Below are 20,079 nucleotides of genomic sequence, written 5' to 3' on the forward strand. Positions count from 1 at the left end.
AGGGAGGAGGAGTACGGAGAGACAGATGAAGCAAAAAACCACACCGAGCTCCATCACAGCAGGATGGGGCTGCCTGCATCGGCTGCATGTGCTGTTTGTGGAGTCCCACTTACCCCTGCTCTGATCCAAACACCATCCATATTTAATGAGGCCCTCACAAAGCCCTGGGAAAAGAGATGCTGGGAACTCTTCTGTCCCCTCCCTCCCTTATTCCCATCTCCAACTCCCTGCTACTCAAATTCTAATCCTTCTGTCTCTTCTCTTTCATAACTCTCACTTTCTATTCATGTCTTAACCTATTAGCCCAGCATGTGACTGTGAATTAATTTTAGTCTGAGAATGTCACAATTTCCTCATTTTTTCTTAAAACAGGGAATCAGCTGTTTTAAAAAAACGACAACATGTGTGCGCTGTCACTCACTTTTTCATTCAAAAGTGAGGCTACGTGTGCTCTTTGTGACTGTATGTGTGTGTGATTGTATAACTGTATGTAAGTTTTTGTTATGTGAGCGGTAAGCTGGATTTTGTGTGTGTGCGTGTGTGTGTGTGTGTGTGTGTGTGTGTGGTTGTGCATGTGTGTGTTAAAGTGCTGCAAGCATCAATAATGTATGTAGATAATGCAGCCACTTCACTCTACCAACAACTAACAGGCATACCGACGCACACAAAGGAAGACAGAATGAGGAGAGAGAGAAAACGCATGAGGCTGCAAAGAACAGAAAGATGAGAAAGAGAAATGTGAGCAATAAAAGGGATCAAGAGGGTTAGGGTTTGACGGGCATGGAGAACATCCGGTTTGCCTACTCTGTGCTCCAGTGATTATGTAATTGATACCTCAGAAACACAAAACACTTCATTTTGAATATTTCATTATGTTTTTCATAATTTCTAAATCTGGTTTTAGGTTCGCTTGTCAGGCGATCTTGATTGAAGAGAAGTTGTTTTACACCATTATGAAAGTCACAATTCTCAGGAAACACAGGTAAGAGGAAAGATGTTTCTGGAGAGGAACAGGGTGAAACAGTGCAACGTTCTGCAAGAGGCAGAAAACCATATGTATGTTTCATCTCGGTCCTTCATAACCAAAGCTGACTTGCAGCAGGCTCATTTCTGTGATGAAGACTAAATTTCATATTGTTTTATTCATTGATGAATGCTGTGTACACTAATTGGTCCAGATGGATATGGCTGGGGAAGGCTGTTGAATGGGAGCCACATTTAAGCAAAACTGCAAACATCAGCAAGAATGTGGCAGAATGATGATCTAGCTTTTAATATGGGAAGTGAGATGGTTGGTCTTTGCAGAATTCCTGAGGGTGTCACTGTCACTTTGTTCTGATATGTGAAGCTCCATCCGAAAACCCTATTAAAATTATTTTTATATGGTGTAGGCAAGTACACCACCTCATGCTTCAGAAAACAATCCTGTCTTTAGTTGCAATGGGAATAATCACAAGGAGGGCTCTCTCTAACCCTACTGAGAAAATGTAGAGTGTTTTTAAAAAGAACCTTCATGTGGGTGGGCAACAGTGCAGCTTTAGATAATACTTTTAAATCCTTAAACAAAGGTGTGATATTTTTCTGACTGCTTGGGAAAAACAAACAAAAATGGCATCTTCATGATAATTATAACCATGATGTCACACATGGGCTCAAGCCCTCTGGGAAAGGGTGGGTGGGGTTTATGCAAGAAGCGTCCAAGTGTTCCTTTCCTTTGCCTGGCTGCTCAGGCATATAGACAGTTACAGTTTGACTTTTACTTTTTGTCTCACCACAGTAAAACCGTAGAATTGGCTCACAGAGGCTGCAAAAACAAACTCGCTCAAGTTTAGAGATCTCTAATTAATAGCATTTACATTTGACGGTCAGTGTACAACCTACGTTAAAACACAAAATATTTTCTTATAGACGGTAGGTGTACTGGCCTCTTTATGCTTTAATACTTTAGGGTGCTTTTTAGCCTTTACTGGGATAGGATGGTGGAGCAAATATGGAAAGCTGAGTAAAAAGAGCCTTGGCATGACACACAGAAAACGACCTTAGGGTGGACACAAACGTGGGCCTCTGCATTAGCTTTACAGCATATGGGAGGCCTGTTAGACCCAGGGAGCTGGTGCCCTGTTTATGTTTTCTCATTAATTTTGTTTCTTTCCTTTCTCCTCTTGACATTAATGAATTATGCTCACAGCTTGAAGGGTAGCAGTGGGGACCGAATGCAATTAGGAGTTCACACACTTACCAGGATTGTGTGGAACCCCACGATTGTTAAGTGACACTTTGGGTGACTGTGTAGCATTGTGCATTAGAGGTGGGAATCACCATTTTATTTTTTTATTTTTTTATTTAGGACAGTGCATGTTAATGAACATAAAAAAAAAAATTATATATATATATATATATATATATATATATATATATATGAATGTAAACATGCCAGATTATAGCCAAAGGCTAATTTCCATCTGTTGTCCTTAAACATAAAAAAGTAGACATAATAATTCATAAAAATTCATCATTCATTCATAATAAAAACTCCATCACCAAACTTACACATACACACCATTCTGTTCCCAAATAAAACATTAACCATACAACTCACGATACGATATTATCACAATACTTAACGCACGATACGATATTATTGCAATTTATTGCAAAAATATTTTGCGATATTCAAATTCTGTACATAAAGGTAAACTTTATCAATATTCATTTTATCTAATATCAAAGTCTCACACTCAGTCTTTCTCTCATTTCAGTCAGTTTTATTGCTGACAAACTGAACGGTTTGTATTACAGTCTAGTCCAACTTAACTGAATGCAACCATCTGGTACAATTATAGCTATTCTGAACTATGCAATTTATGAAAACTATGCAGCCCATTCAGCAACTGAAGAATTTGAAAGTAAATTAAAACAAAATATAATTTTACATTAATTAAAAAAGTTTTAAACTTAATTAAAATAAAACATGTCTTAAATTAAAATAAGTAAACTGTCATGTTTATTGCTGCCAAAAAAAAAGTTAAACACATTTGGACAGTGAAGGAATGTCAGGATTCTTGCTCAGAAAAGGGAGCTGATCAACATGCTCTGAAGTCAGAGCATTTTGAAGTCAAAATATCGATTTCTGCTGTCCCTGTATCGATACATTATTAGCAAACAATTGTGTGTCTGTATGTGGTGTGAAAATCTGGAACAGTCTGAGTTTACAATTGAAACAATGCAAAAATATTCATAGATTTAAATTCCTCTACAAACATTTGGTCTGGTCACAGTATACTCAATGATGGTTTTTAGTGTGCTCTGTAATGTCTGTCCTCTTACCATTGCTGGTATGGATTCCAAGAGAGAAAAATAAATAAATAAATAAATAAATAAATAAATAAATAAATAAATAAATAAAGAAGAGTGTGCATATGTATGTATATATACGTGCATGTGTGTGTAGATATATATGTATGTATGTATGTATATGTATGTGTGTTTGTTACTTGTAATTATTACTGCCTGTTACCTGTGGTAATGCAATTTATAATTTATATATTCTGTATTCAGTTATGAAGGCTCTAATTGTTGTTTGCGAGCTGCCGTTGAGATGCTTGTATGTGCCCGGGGCTGTTGATGGGTCTGTATGCAATGATGGGCGTAGCTGCGGGAAGTTTATTGTTTTTTTTGTTGATGAGTGAGTATAGGGGTGGGATTTAATAAGTTTTCTTCGTCCCACTCCTTTTTCAGGCAATTTTTGTTTTTTGTTTTGTGCATTTTATGTTCAATATAGGTATTTGTTGTGCCTGAAAATGAACAAATGAATGAATGAATGAATGAACAAAATATCACGATACTAGACAGTATCGATTTTTCCCCCCACCCCTATTGTGCATGCAGGTGTGGTTGTGTGTCTCATACGCTGCATGAGAAAACGTTCCAACCATCTGTCCTTGTTCTGCTTTTCATCCAGAGTAGATACAGCACTGTGGCGTGGGTGTGGTCCTTGGCCAGCTGCAGAGGAGGCGTGACGCAGTGAGCTCCCGGGGCGGCGCAGGGGCGGGGTGAACAGGTGTGCTGGGATCTGACAGTGATTGTGTCTCTTTATGTGTTGGCAGTGACAGACGGAGACGGAACGTGACAGCAGAGAAAGAGAGCGCGGAGTATATGTGTCCACTACAACCCGAGCTTAATAAAAAGTTCTGCACTGTCAAAAGTCGCTCCGGCTGGTATTTCTTGGGTCCACCGTTACAAGCACTAATCTAAGAAACATCGGTTCCCAGATCTCCCTGTCATACACCACCGCTTCTAACTCTTCCTGGAAAGATGAACTCCAGCTTATGGGTCTGCTTCGGGTCTCCTTCCAGCTGGGTATGCCTAGTGCATCCAAGTGAGATGTTCAAATCACATCAGCAGAGAGTCTACCCTGCACCCCTCTGAAATGGCAGATCTCCTCATATCTACCCAGAAACCTAACTCCTGATCAATTTTAATATTGCCACCAACTGCTAATGCCCAGGGTTAAAAGTAGGAACACAGATCGAAGACTAAAGCAACAGCTGCTCCTTTGGGCTCAGCTCTTCCTTCGCTACAGCTGCCTGCAGTAATGCGGATGCTTTGCTAATCTGTCTGTCAATTTCCAGTCTTCCTCCCTCAAAGGAAATTCTCCAAGGTACTTAAAACTCTGCCACTTGGGCAATCCTTCCTTTTCCAGCTGAGATACAAAGCCTTGTGCTTATAGGTGTTAATTCTTATTCCCAGTTGCTGTGCACTTTGTTGCAAACCACATTTTCCTCACAATAATAAACAAGACATGCAGTTTAAAATAAATGTCTGTTCTACATTCAGGTTGGTGCACATGCACACAACATGGTGACTAAGTAGTTAGCACAGTTTGCTCAAAGCAAGAAAGGCTGAACCTGAGTTCAAACCCAAGTGGGGCCATTGGATGTAGATGTAGATGTAGATTTTCTCAAGGAATGCTGGTTTATGCTATCTACATCTGGGCAGTCTGACAAAAGAGAATTTTAATCTTAAGACTTCCTTCTTCTGGTTAAATGAAGGTTTTTTTTTAAAAAAGTTACCATAGAAGGCTACCTAGGGTAATGCATCTTTACCATCACTGCAGGGTTTGAGCCATTCTTTTTTCCATACAAAAATACAACTGCTAAAATAACTAATGTGTCTTATTACCTACTGTTGTCATAAAATTAGGTCAAAAAATTTGAAATAATTAAGAACCAGGATAATGTTATACTATCAATGAACCTGTTCAGCTGATGTTGTTTCACTTATGTATCTGAATTAGGATTTCTAGTAAGTTAAATTCTCTCTTAAGGACATCGTCTCTTGCTGGTACAGAGTGTAAAGTGTTAAATAAGCTTCTTTGTCACCTATTGTGTGTGCAGAGATGTACCTGGGGCAACACAGCTCTGCTGTTCTGCCTCAGAGCTGGTGTACTAGCAGGTTGACAGCCTCGAAGCTGCCAGTGCTAACAAGCTATCTGATGGCTTATACACAAAGCCAGTATCTATGCTCCCCATCTATTTAATGCACTAGTATTATTTGCTGAGCTAGCCTTACATAAAAGTAAATAGAGCGAACGCCAGTGTGCGACAGCCAATATGTGCAGCAGAACATGTTGACCTTTGCTGTGATATTTAAATAAATGCATTGTTTCTGCTGCACTTCTTGAAAGATAACTGGCCAGATGACCAGCCGTTCTTTTAGAGGAATTTTAGAGATATTTCTGAGGAAGACAAACACACCAAACTGAGAGGAATTATCTGTGAGAAAGAGACAAATAGTGACATCACTTCCTGTTCCTGACATCACTTTATGTTGATTATCCACTTAAGCAGGCTGCATTGGGTAACTTAAGTCCTTTAATGAGGATGATGCTTTTTAAAATGGCTCACCTGATCTTGTCAGTATTTACTTTTGTTGGTTGGGTCCATCCATTTGAAACAAATATTTACTCTTTACAGTTGCTGTGCCGACCACTGTAGACAGCTCAGATGTATAAAAACACTCCACTTTGAATAATATTTTGTTTTTAATGAGTCTATTCCCATAATTATGTAATGTTGTGATTGTGTTGGACTGTGAAGCCTATCTCAAAAGAGCATTTGCTTATGCTCACCAGCCACAACACCACTACCACGAGGCAACAACAGACCTTGAAGGCGCCTACATGGTAGTCTAGCCAAGGAAGGGAGTAGGCGGTAATACACTTCTACAGCACACTATTAAGACTGAACTGCAGGAGAGACCCTCAAAGATCTGGTAGATGAATATTGTGCAACATCAGCTACCACTGATGAGCCACTGCTGATCAATCCATGTAAAAGTTCTCACTTTTCCTCCTTCAAGAAACGTCTTGATGATATAAGGCTCTTTTCCAGTCATCTTGGGGACAGTTGAAGCAAAAACTGAGCAAGTTTCAGTTTTTCGGAGGGGTGAAAGCACACAGCTGTACAGAAAATAGAGTCAAAACGATAAAAAAAAAACTCAAGTGTTGCACAATCATCTTTTTTTCTTTATTCCTTTATTGCTGGAAGCCAAATAACAGAAAACTGAATTAATTACCCAGGGCTAACTAACAACTAAGTTAATTTTAAAAGCACAGGATGTGCAAATCAGGCTTCAAGTTACCAGATTATTATTACGCTTTACTGGATAAGAGTGACATCACATCACACTTCTAGCTCATAGGTTCCAGATTTTATGTGAATAAAGAAAAGCCTGTGTTGTGCTGACAAGCTCAAAAGTGTCAAACTGCAGATCTTATTTTGCGTAGTCAACTTGCAAGAGAAGTAATGTTTAAGAAACTCATTTCTGGGGAGAATGTGACTTTAAGTCGGCAGCTGCAACCTTCAAGTCATTCATACATAGAATTGCATAGTACGCGTAGAGCTGGGCGATATGAGATTTTTTCATATCACGATATGTTTTTTTCATTTCAGGCGATAACGATATCTATCACGATATAAGCCAAATAACTATATTTGTAAGATTTAAATGTGCCGTTGCTCACAAGTAAAATGTGAAATAATCAGCAGCTTGTTTTTAAATATTTATTTCCCATAATAAGTTCAACAGGGTAGATGTACTTAAGGAACATGAGACTTTTTCAGATAAATAAAGGCAAATATTGCAAACTACACAAAAGGCAGCCGCTAAAGCGTTTAAGTTTCAAAATAGAACAAATGAAACAGACTAAATTGCCAATTCCACTTAGAAACAAAATATTAATTCTAAAAATAAATCTTAGTTTGTTTTACAGAAGAACAGACAAAACTGACTAACTTTTGTCAATATCAAATAAACTGAGAACTAAAAGGAAATTCTCAATCTCTCCTTGTTGTATAGCTTAGCTTTTCAAACAGTTTTAACAGTTACTTTAGTCTGACAAAAGCCGAATGACGAATTAGCGCTTCCAGTCAGAGACTGAGGCTACGTCCACACGTACACGGGTATTTTTGAAAACGGAGATTTTCCGTTTTCGTTTTAAAAAATAATCCCGTCCACACATAAAGGCAGAAATGAAGGAAAACGCTGCTATGAACATGCCAAAGCAGCAGGTGGCGCTAGATTCCTAACCGTGCAGAAATGTTGGCCAATCAGAAGTCTAGAAGCCTCGGTGGGAAAAAGTAAACAAAGCTGGGGCATAGAAGCAGAACCGAGTCGTATGTGTGGAGGGACAGTAACTGTGTGTATATGTAAGCATTTAAACACTGCAGAGAGTAGAATTAACAGTATTGTAGAAATTCATTTCACCGAAACAATAACGTGGCGCACAGTGTGACGCATGCACCAGTTTATTGTATTTCCAGACTTGCTTTCGGCACAATTTACAGTGCACGCTACTCTGTTTTTTGTCAGACTTGAAATAGCCGAAATACCTTCAAACTACGGAACTTCTATGGCTCTTCCGTTCGACAATCTCTCCGGCATTGGAACCATCATCTGTTTTCTCTTCGGTCACGCTCGGTTGATTTTTCTAGTCGGCACACTCATTTCCTCCATTACGCGCTGGCTCCATTACCCGCTGGCTGCTTCCCAAACAAACACACGTGCGGCTTGGCACTTGTGCTGTACGTAACAAGTCACGCGACGTGACGCTGCGGCTGTGATTGGTTCGGCTCTGCGCTACTGAATTTGGATCGGCTGACCTTTTTTTTTTTAAGAGAACAAGAGCGGCGAGGTCTATCGCGATAGCTTAATTTCTCTATCGAGTAAAAGTTATATCGCGATACATATCGTTATCGTTCTATCGCCCAGCTCTAAGTACGCGTAGTGTTTAAATGTAGTTTCATTACAAAAAAATACCCATGCCATATTATGTATTTTTTTATATATAATTAGTAATTAGAATTGCATGACTGAGGATTAGTTGATAACATTTTCTTTACATCTTTAAAATATGGTGTCCTGCGCCGCACATTTTTGCAGAAATGGAGGACTATTTAGGAGTAAGTACTGCTGTCACGGTTCCTCAGTTTTTTCTTGTGTTCTGACTTTCTGTGTTCTTTATCCAAGTCTGAGTTATTATTATGAGTGTATTCTAGTTTCTCATTGTTTCGTCATCTAGTTCAGTATTTCCAGTGTTTCCTAGTTTCGTTTTTCATGTTTCTAGTTACTCTCGTATCTTAGTTATCTCTTGTTCATCTGAGTCTTGTGTGTCCTTCCTGGCATCCCATGTATGTAGTAGCTCATGTCTCCATGTTTGCTTACATTTTGTGTATGTCAAGTTTGTGTGTCTAAGTCTGTATCTGTGTTTAAACTTTGTTTTATTTTGGTTAGCTTGTGTTCCTTGTGTGCTATTTTAAGTTTTGCTTCCATGACCTGCATACCCCACAGATCTTGATAGTTGTTGCTTATAACCAACAGGGTTTTTTTGTACTGCCACAAAGCAAGGAACTCGACAAAAAATGTCAGACATACTATTCATGAGTAAACAAAAGTACAACAATAATAAAAAAAATTATCTTCACTAAAAATGTTTTGAGAGGTTTAAACAAAACTATTATCTATAGAACGTCCCTCTTTTTCTGGTATGAGATATAGTAATTTAGTAATCCAAAGTATTCCAATTACTTTAAAAAAACAATCAATTGCATCACTAATGTCAAAAGTTAATTTGTCCTAATCGACTGGTTGCATTTCAAACTGCTCTGACCCAACTCTCATCCTATCTGTTAGATGTTTGGCAGCTTTTCAGTGCGTCACAGTATGCGTGTGAGACATGGTGAGTGTCAATATACTGGACAAAACTGTGACATTCAGCCAAAAGTTGAGTGACCTTATGTCTCTAAGCTCAAACATGCAAACATATGCATGTCTGTCAGCTTGCTCTGCCTGTGCTGTAAACTGTCACAAAGTGCTGAAATGTAAATTTTCTACAGCTGTATGACGGCTCCAGGCAACAAGACAATGGAGTGAGTCCTAAGAAAAAGCTTAAAATACTCTTTATGATTAATAATGTCATGTCATATTTAATTGTACTACTGCAGGAAAATACATTTTTCCATACATGGGTTCTAAAACATCATCAGATCTTCTTCTAAAAGAACTAAAAAAACAAATTAAACAAAGAAATCATAAATATTAGATTTGGTTATTTATTTATAGAAGAAAATCCAATATTAAATATCTGTCAGAGGCAAATGTATGCAAATCTCAAGGACTAATGACTAAAGGTGATAATGTTTTTTGTTCATACACCAGCTGGAGGTACATAAACACAGGTATAATAGACAATGAGACATATATTTTATGTTTATGTGCTTTAAAATGAATGGCATGTTACGCTCTGTATATCTTTTGTTTTGCAGCAGTAATAATATACTCAAGTGTAATCCCACAACTGAAACACCACATCCCATTATGCTAAACTGACCAGAATCCCACCAACACTCAAATGAAGATCAGATCTGAAGTAAGAAAAATTTCTACTAACTCAGCAGACAGACAGCTGTCAGCATGTGATCCTCCCTATCCAGTATGAAATGATGGAAAGCCTCTGATACAGTAAAAGCGCTTAGAGAACTACTTCTGCTGTTGCTGGAAAACTCTTTAATCAGGTGTTTCACACTGAAGCCAACGTGTCTAAAAGGGCCGTCTTTATGGCAGAGGAGATTAGGGTTGACCTAAAACCTTTTAGACCTCATTAGAGCAGCCATCCCGAGGTTGAGATTCACCTCTCTGCAGTAAGAAGCTGGGGAGTTTTTCGCTTTCTTTGCTTCTAATTTTCCAACGCCTTCATATTCTCAGATGTTTGGAGAAGCCTTTTGAAAGGATTTATCTCTTTCAACGTTTCAAGTAGCTTAACTACAGCACAATGTGAAGTCAGAAAGACAGCTGAGTTTTGGGAATGAGGGTTCAAAAAGTCCCATCTCGGGCTGAAAATCCATCTCATATTTTTTAGCTGGTTGTAAAGATTTAAGGCTCTGACTGTGAAGGAGGAGCTGAGGGAGATTACATTTGGAGCTAAAGTTGAAGAGTGTGCTTCTTCTCAGTATAGGTGAGAAATGTCATTTTAAGCACTTTTTAATGGTTTGAACAGTACTACACACCAAACCTCAATGACAGAACAAAAGTGCCGAAAGGCCTTTGAAGTATCCCCACACACCATTTTTGCCTGATCAAGTTTAGGCACGTGTGCACACAGAGAGGTTGACGGACACACCCGAGTTTTCACTCGCTATTAAACTTGACAAATAGGCAGCATCAAAAATGTAGTCAAGCCTAAAAATAACATCATAAATTAGTAAAGCCCGGGAGAGCCATCACAACGCAGTCGGCCCCACAGTCTTCTTCAGTTTCAATCCTGAGCATCAGGGCACGCTTTGTATTAGTGTGTCTGCACGAAACGAATCGATTTTGGGACTCACAGTCCAGCAGCAGCAGCAGACTGTGCCACCTATAAGCCAAACACAGTGGCATCAGCCCAGTCTCTGTGAAGGCTGAAGCATGATGCAGCAAAATATCTGGAGACACATCTTACTGTAAAATGCATGTAGCTGTGTGTGTGTGTGTTTCTGGTTGCAGTGATGCATTAGTAAAACACATTTTCATTTCACACAGACTATGCACTATTAGTTTATTCATCAATTCTTTAGCAGCAGTTGAACACAGAAACTGAGCGACTCCCAGTGCTTTAAAAGCAGCCTGGGAATGTCTCTTTAATGAATGGAGTGGAACTTGTGGAACATTAGGGACGCCTTCCAGCCCTTTCTACACAGTCTACGTCTCAGATTGTTGCTGAAGCTTTAAAAAAAATCCCTCATCCACCTGCCTCCGCCCCTCCATTAATCTGACTGAGATGGATTTAAACAGGTGAAGCTGTGAATGGGTGCCATCTTTCACCTGCACTCTTTAAGCTGCGTGTGTTTTAAGGGGAAAGATCGGAGGAAGTTAATGAGACTTCTAAATGTGGCAGATTAACTTTTTTAATTAAGAACATGAATTGAAAATTAAACCTTTACTTTTCTTTGCACTGTGAAACTAGCAGGCTAACAATAAGCAAGTTTTTTTTCTTATTTGATTTTTAAAACAAATGTCCAGCCAACTGAGCCAAAGCACCGTCTAATTTGCTTCGAGAGCTTGCGCTCATGCACGTAAGGGAAATAAAGGTAATATCGGTGCACAGAAAATGTTTCTAGCACCTCTATGTGTGCTCAGTGTTCATCCTGGTTGGTTGTAGGTGTAAAGACCTTACCGAGTAGCGGGTTTCCGCTCTCTAATCCCCTCCTGAGCGCAGGGCGGGCCGTCCCGACCGTCCTGTACGTGGAACAACTTCGAAAAGCGCCGCAAAAAACCCCGCCGCACCTCGAAGAAGTGCAGTTAATCCATATCACCTGGGTGTGGGCAACGAGAGGCTCGAAATCCCCCACAGAAAGCAAAAGTTGCGTTTGACGAAAGTCCCCGCGCAGGTAAGCGCGTGTGATGCGGATGGGGTGAGGCGCGCACAGCTTAGGCGACGGTAATCCTCTCTATCTGTCTCTCTCTCCCCCCACCTCACCCTCCCCAGTCTCTCTCTCTCTCTGAAACACTCACAGGAACTTTCAGCAGTGATGTCAGACTCCGACATTAACGAGAAAACAAACAGCAAAGAAACGTACGGCGCGAGCTCCCTCTTGTTTGCACACCTGCATCTCTTTGTATCTTTTGTCCGCTTGCGCGCATCCAGTGCTGCCATACAAATATGCCGAATACTGATATACAAACAGGGCGGGGGGACTGGGTTCAAACAAAAAACCTTCCTGTGCTTTATTTAAACTGGGAAGCCACACACGACACACGACCAGCTGGCTTAAAATAAGAAAGAAGTAGTGGAGATAACTAAATTGTCCCCTTTCGCCCTCTACTGGCGTTTGTGTTGCACGTTTGTGTTTCACCTCCTGAAATATCCAAGGCTAGGTTTGCATGTTGTACTTAATCTTTTCATTTCCACCTGTTTTGTTAAGTATCCCCAAACAGCAGTAGCTCTATTGCTATAAAACCACAAAAATAAACAGCCTCTGTGGGTCACGTGTCCAAATTACAGTATTACAAATTACAGTATTCGCAGCTGGACAACCTAGAGGGACTTTAAGTAAAAATATCAATATGTTATAAAAAATATTAATATGTTATGGTGCATTTTAATGTAGTAGGCAAGTCTGGTAACAGATACACTAGTAAGACGAATGTATAGCTGTGTATAGATTCTTGAAGACTCCATACCTCTACAGTGGGGATAATTGTGTGTTTTGATGGTTCCCATGGAGTGTACAGGTTAAAAAAAATCCATCTAAATTCTCCCGTTTGTTGAATCTGAAAGCCATAGAATTGTATTTATTTGTTTTCATCAAACCAGTCACTCGGCACATTATGGATAAAGGAATAGAAATATTTCATCACAGGATAATGGCAATGACTCAGAACCACTTTGTGCTAATTTAAATGCTATTTGATGGAAACTTGAGCGCATAAGGGTCCCAACAATTAGCAATGACTGTTGTCATCTGCAATTAAATGTGCATCAAGTATGCGTTCAGTTTTTGTTCTTCACTCATAATGAATCCAGCATTTTGAACTCAAACATACAAACACCTTTATGGAGTGAAAGATGATGCACATAGTGATGCTGAGCAGCATCGCTACAACAACAACAATCAACTTATGGTACTTTATTCTGTAAGGTAGAGACCCTACAATCAGACAATCCCCTATGAGCAAGTACATCGAAGTGATGAGAAAAGAGATTTTCCTTTAATAGTAAGTTAGGGGTAACCTCAGCATGGGGCTGAGGGATAAAAAAAGAAGCATAGTAAGATAATAAACAGGAGAAAAAACAGACTACAGACTACACAAGATTATGCAAAGATCCATGATGTGTAAGCATCATCAAGGAAAACAATTCAGGAACATGGAAGATCTCCCAGCAGCCCAAGCTTTTTGTACTTTTCTCACAGATTTCCTTTTTTCAAACTTTATTTTTTTCACATATGAAAATATGGGCTCATTAAAAAAAATTGTTATCCACTACATCCAGGTTCATGGATGTAGTGGACAAAGATATGCAGAGGACGTATATGACAGAGGATCTAAGGATCGGATGCAGTGGAGCAAGCTGTTCCACTGTGGCGACCCTTAAAGGGAGCAGCCTGAGGAAGAAGAAGATCCTGTAGTGGTGCAAATATGCAAACAGGGATTAACAATATCATCATCAGGAGTGGAGCAATGTTGAAACAGAGTGGAGAGGTGCTTCAAGACATTACAGAAAATTTAAAATTCAAATGCAGAACCAAGATTTGTGCCTCATTTAAAATGCAGGTTAGGCCAACTTGGGGTTAGAATCTTGCCTAAGAATATCTGGCATGCAGATTGGAGCAGATTGAACCACCAACCTTCTGATTAGTAGGTTACCCGCTCAATGTATGGGCTACGGCCATCCATACAATAACCGTCGTGTAGTTATATTTCTCAGGGGTGCACGTTCGGTTACGCGAAGGGTTAACATGTATGTCATGAGCATAGATTCCCCACAGGAGTCTAAATCACACATTAGTATGACAGTAAGCATAAATTATGTACAAAAGGTAATAATAGCTTCAATATTATCTAATGTTGTAAAGATAAAAACATTTCCAAATCAAGATGTTTCCGTGTTGAATTAAAATAGATGAATTGATTTCCTATCAGCTGGTACTAAACACAAGCAGAGAACCCGCTATTTTAAATTACAGTAAGAACAGAAAGAAAAAGCTCTTTTAGAAGTCCAGCGCACCAGCATGACTGAATCAAAGGCGCCATCGAGTGCAAGATCAGACAAAGTAAGAAGGAGAAAAGGGCAAGTAGATTTTGGATAGCATGTGGACAGTTAGTGGTGGGAATTGAACCATATGTAAACTTAATGGTTCAGCGTTTTTCCCCCTCCTCCACATGGTTCCTTGCATCTTCATCAGGAAGCTCCTGAAACTCTGCTGCTGATGGTGGATAAAGCCCAGCAGGCCTGATTTGGTTTGAACTCATCTTTTATTGATTCCATCTCTCCCAGCACCCACACCTCCACCATCTCTGGGCAGGTCTAAATCTCGCTCCCTAATCGGCTGCAGATGTGTGGCTTTGCCTTGCTATGCTGATCTTACACCCAGTGTTGCCAACTCCTCAGTAAGGAAAATCGCTATTGGTTGTCCTAAAAGTCGCTAGAAGTCGCTAAATGACGTCATCGCCTAATTTGCATAATTGGTCATGCTAATCTAATTGTAACCTCTGTTGTTGGAGAGAGAAATAACATCGTGGAAGAGACTTAAAGTGAGTAAAAACGTCCTAAATGCATTTAGAGTTTATTTAGAACTACAAATTAAATTTCTTTTAGCAATTATTGTTTTTTTTTTAATGTCACAATTCCAACCCTGCTCCTTTACCCGGGCTTGGACCGGCAAAAGTGACCCGAAATAGGCACTCTGGTGGAGTTACTTTGTGTGTGTGTGTTTATAAGTAGTTTTAAATCTTGTGATCCACAAAACAGCATAAGAGTAAAAGAGTAAAAGAAGAACTGACTGCGTTACAGCACCCGCTGCTTGTTGTCTTTTTTTCTGAAAACTCGCTAAATATAGCGACAAAGTCGCTAAGTTGGCAACACTGCTTACACCGACCCGTGGCACCACCTTGTGATTTAAAGTGGTATTACATGAGAGTGCAGCACAGCCCTATTTCAGAGTCAGTTGATATCTCTGCAGCACAACATACAAATGTCTTGAACATAAGATAACAGCAGTTATTTTTTTCACATTCTGTTTGTAGTTTTAATAATTTTTACAAGGTGTTTATAACTTTTTAAATAACCTTGCTTGATTTTTTTGCTATAAGTAAAATGTAGAAGTTGTCATTATAACATAATCTTTGTGAATTCTGTTAACTTTTAGGGGGTAATGTAGATAAAAAATGTAACAAATGTAATAACTATCACATGAAACAGTTATCTTACAATCAATTTACACATCTGGCCACAAGATGTCAGTGTTACACAACTGCACTGCTGCTTCCACACCGTCTATTTTTTTCCTCCCCTCTCTCCCTCTCACTTTGCCCCACTAACATACACATTCACAGGTCTCACATGCAGATTTAGCACTTGTACAGCCTCCATGCTGCTTTTATTAATAATATCATAACCACACAGTCCACTTCCAGTCACCGCTCAATCCCCTTCATCCTCTGCAGGAAGCCCACACTGCCACGCACGTCTACTCTAATTTAACAGAGATTAGGAGAGGAAGCTCTTTTGTTGCTCTTGCACCGACCCCCCCACTCCCTGCTTTGTGGTCTGTTTGATCTCTGTCCTTGGCCATCAGCTGGTGGACAGAACTATTTTGGGTGGGTGCAAGGGGATTTTTAGCCTGTTCATTGTCTGAGTCACAGAAAATTTCAACTAGAAAAGAAACATGGAGGATGCAGTAAGGGTTGAAGCATATTCTGCCATTAAATTTAGATAAATTATTGTATTTTATCTACATGGAGTAAGAGCAGTATGGTTTTCTTGCATATACAATACAATACATTTCTCCCCTTGACCAAATGCTCCATAGTTTCAAAGCAAAGTCCAACAAACTTTGACTACAGAACTAAGCGTATACATATTCTCATTGCTTCCTTTCCCCTTTTCTCTCCATAAGAAGATGAAAAGATCTTTCATGTTGTTTCCTCTTGTTGCATTATTTATTGCTGTGTGGTGCTTTATTAGCCGGTTTCATCTCAGATTTTGCAGGCTGTTTTTGGGGGAAGCCTTTGAAATGTGTTTCTGACTCCAAACAATCCTTTTCCCGTTTTCTCTCAATTGCTCCAGTCGCCTTCTCTCTCATGATAACAAAAAAAGAAAACCCTAGATTTTCAAAGCGAATTGAGCTACCCTCTGAAGCCAAAATCCATTCAATACTGTCCTAAGGAAGGGAGATGTTGTTCGTGGCTGACATGAAAGAAGAACAGAGGAGCCTCTTTGTCATTAGCCTTATTAGCATCATTAGTGGAGTATGGATGAACTTCAAATGATTGGCTCGGAGTTATTTGTGTTACCACAGAAGCAACATGAGTACTATTTTATGTACCATGCTGGAGACTGTATATGAAGTGGGTGCATGTTTGAGAAAGCTGATATGTTTCTGTTCCAGCCACTAGATGGTGGAGCTACTCCTGATACAAAAAAAAGAGACTAACTGGAAGAAAGAAAAGAAGTGAGTTACTGGAACACATTAGAGAACTGGGGATTTTTTTTTTAACCACATAATAACAAATTAAAACTGGCCAGTTTCATTCCGGTATTAACCAACACTACCAGGGTAAACACACCTCACAAAGTCTTTGTAGATTTACTCATCACATATTTAAAGTACCAGCCAGTAAAAGTTCAAGCATTCTTAAATCGAAAGACGGAAGGATAACGTAGCCAAAAGTACCCAATTCAACACTGGATAAAAATGTGTTTGTCTGGCCTGGCATTTAGTTATTAGCTTAGGTGGCCCATACAGAACATTTCATTGGTTTTTGGATGAAACCTGAGCTCTTTATTATAAAAAATAAGTTGTTTAAAAGTGTCTAAAGTTGCCTCTGTGCCCCCTCTCTATTTTAAACTTGCCATGTTGATAGTGCTAAACAATATCTATTAAAAATCCATTAAAGATGGCAATGATTTTATACAGCAAAACATTATTTATAAGCACGTTGTCATTATGAGTAAAGATAAAAAGATTTCCAAATGAAGATGTTTCTGTGCTGAATTAAAAATGGATGACATGGTTTCCTCTCAACAGGGAGTAAATACAGGCAGCAAAGTTCCTACTGTAAGTTACAGTAAGGACCAAAAAAAATCTCCCTTTAAAAGCTTAGCGCCAGCATGACTGAATCAAAGGGGCCATCGCATCGGGTGGGAGCTGAGATGAAGGGAAAAGAAGAAAAGGGCGAATAGATTTTGGATAGCATGTGGACAGTTGGTGGTGGGAGCCGAAACCTATGTAAACTTAATGGTTCAGCGTTTTTCCCCCTCCTCCACATGGTTCCTTGCATCTTTATCAGGAAGCTTCAACCACTCTGCTGCTGATGGTGGATAAAGCCCAGCAGGCCTGATTTGGTTTGAACTCGTCTTTTATTCATTCCATCTCTCCCAGTACCCACACCTCCACCATGGCCCGGTTTCTCCTGGCAGGCCTTAATCTCTCTCCCTAATCGGCTGCAGACGTGAGGCTTTGCCATTCCCCACAGGGCTCTGCATGGGATATGGCCAAGTTTTCAGAGTGAGTGCCGAGGTGCTCTGCGCAACAACGGCAGAGACATTTGTCACTTTCAGGTAGTGAGAACTCAGCATGCCCACTTGCAGTCTTAGTGGCAGAAAAGAAGAAGGAGAGCACGAGTGGTGCTGTACCGAGGCTGAGGTCATGCCACATCATGCCTAAATGCCATCTGAATTAATGAACTCACAGTAACAGCTGATGCTGGCATTTGAGACCAATTGTATCCTGCATCAAACGCTCACCCGTACTTTGATTCTCTGGGGGAGTCTTCCTCAAGGTTCCTATTGTGGACGCAAGTCATAATAAACACACATAAACAGCTCTGGCTTTCATGTCGGCTTTTTAAAAGAGGAATAAATAAGTACAATCCACTTCAGTGAGGCCTTTGTGGAGAGGAAGCAGCTGGAGATGGCACTGGGCCCTGGTATTGTTTGCCAGCAGCTCCCTGATCAGACCACGGTGCCTTGCAGGCGTCTCCTGGAGAAACAGGCAAGACACATCACCAACATGAGTGGGACAGTCGTGAGTCTGAAAGTGCAGCGATGCTCAGCATAGGTCACCTCAGAGCATGTCCGCAGTGGATGTTCCTCCTCGATACTTCTGGACCTTTTAGAAATTACTGTAGTGTCATCATGGAACCAAAAGTGATCCAGTTACCTTTGATAATTTCTTCAGAAAAACAGACATCAAAAACATTTTCATGTTAAGTGAGGATGGAAATTGTGCATGGCTCAAAGGTTTACTTTGGACTAACCCCTAATGAAAATTCATTTGTCGGTCTTCCATAACCTCCTGAATGGGACTTGCTTTAAAGGATTTCTGGGCCGAAATTGAACAATATTGCATTTTTCCTTCTTTCTTCTTTTCTTTGCCCCGAGTTGGTGTTTTCTTGCTAATTCTGCCTCTCTCTTAGATGTGGTTCGAGCTATTTACAAATCCAACTTTTGGAAAGAGTGTCCAACTCCCTTTCGTCTGGGATTAGATAGAAAGAGAGAGGGATGAGGGCTACGGAGGGAGGGAGTAAGAGACAGATCATTGCACATAGAGTGCTGCTGAGGACAAACTTGAAAGGATTAGCAGGAGAAATACGAAATATCTAGCAAGTAATAAAAGTGCATGTTATTTGTTGTCGGCTAAAAAGTGAGATCAGTGGAGCTTCAAAGGACATCTGATTAATGCTGTAAAGTCACCAAGAACTGACAAAAATGTGTGACCAAAGAGCTATATGGGATATTTAGTGATACACGGAGCATGGCTTGGATTTCTAGCCAGCTGGCAGCAGATACTGAGAAACAGACAGGGAAAGTGTAAAGGAGGCCAGCAACGATGATCCAGCTAAAAGAAAGGGAGAGGTGTGTTTTAAGTTAAAGCCTCGAAATGCTCAGAGGGAAATAAGGTGCTCATTAGTGTTGAGGAAACATTTGTAAAGTTCTTATTTGTCACCCGGCTGTTTGGTCAAAAGCTAAATCTATCACTTAATCATCGTCATAAATAATATGCAGTTTGTTTTGTTTCCTTGAGAACAGGGTCAATGAAGTTGCCACTACAGCTTGACTATGTTTAGTTTTTTGCTAAAGAAGAGAGCATGTTTGGAATGAATCAGTTTGTACAAACTATTATCCAACCACATCTGAGTCTGACAAGCCATTTGTTTGAAGTGCGTTGGCTCACTTTACTGTCGTTTCATACCAAGTGCACAAATGCAGTGTTGCCCAGAGTGAGCCCATTATTTTCAATGGAGAGTGGGTCTGCCAAGCTACAATTGAGCCGTAACAGTACGCACAACTTTGATTTTCCTTCCAGATTGTGTAGCAAAAGTCCAGCTAAATTGAACTCGCACCCCCAAATATTCAGACTCACACAAGCATGTCCGCTGGCACTCGAGCGCTGACAGGAGGCCAAAGGTGTGATGGTGCTAATTTTGCTGAAAGAGAAGAGAGTGAATAGAGAAGCTAATTTTGTTTGACAAACATTTATGCAGTTGTACGCCCACCCTATGAGACAAGAGTGGCGTAATATCATGATTCTGCACATTACAGTTGTAGCAGTCTTGCTGGATGGGTAATACACTGCAATGTGATATTACTGTATTGGAGTTGGTCCAGCAACTTCATTGCAGTTGACCAGTGATGTTGTTGTGATGTCATTGCTTGCAGCTCAAGGAAACAGAGCACACAGCACAGATTTGATTTCAGGATTTTCAGCCAAACCTCCACAATAAACAGATCAAGTATTATTGTTGCATAAACCTAACAAACTTGTAACTAGAAACCAAAAACAAGAGAATAAAAAGGCAGCGTAGTTTAATTAAGTCAAG

At 39.9% G+C, this 20,079-nt stretch overlaps 1 protein-coding gene across 1 annotated transcript in view; it reads right to left on the bottom strand.

Annotated features, from left to right (window-relative positions):
• Positions 1 to 11,974, bottom strand: part of frmpd1a (FERM and PDZ domain containing 1a) — a 54,361-nt gene extending 42,387 nt beyond the window's left edge. Inside the window, exon 1 of the mRNA XM_026169863.2 lies at positions 11,711 to 11,974. The gene's annotated coding sequence lies outside the window, so the exon portion shown is untranslated. The remainder of the gene's footprint in view (positions 1 to 11,710) is intronic.
• Between the last annotated feature and the right edge of the window lie 8,105 nt (positions 11,975 to 20,079).

Source organism: Astatotilapia calliptera, chromosome 6 (genome assembly GCF_964374335.1).
Source record: "Astatotilapia calliptera chromosome 6, fAstCal68.1, whole genome shotgun sequence".
NCBI classification, from domain to species: Eukaryota; Metazoa; Chordata; class Actinopteri; order Cichliformes; family Cichlidae; genus Astatotilapia; species Astatotilapia calliptera.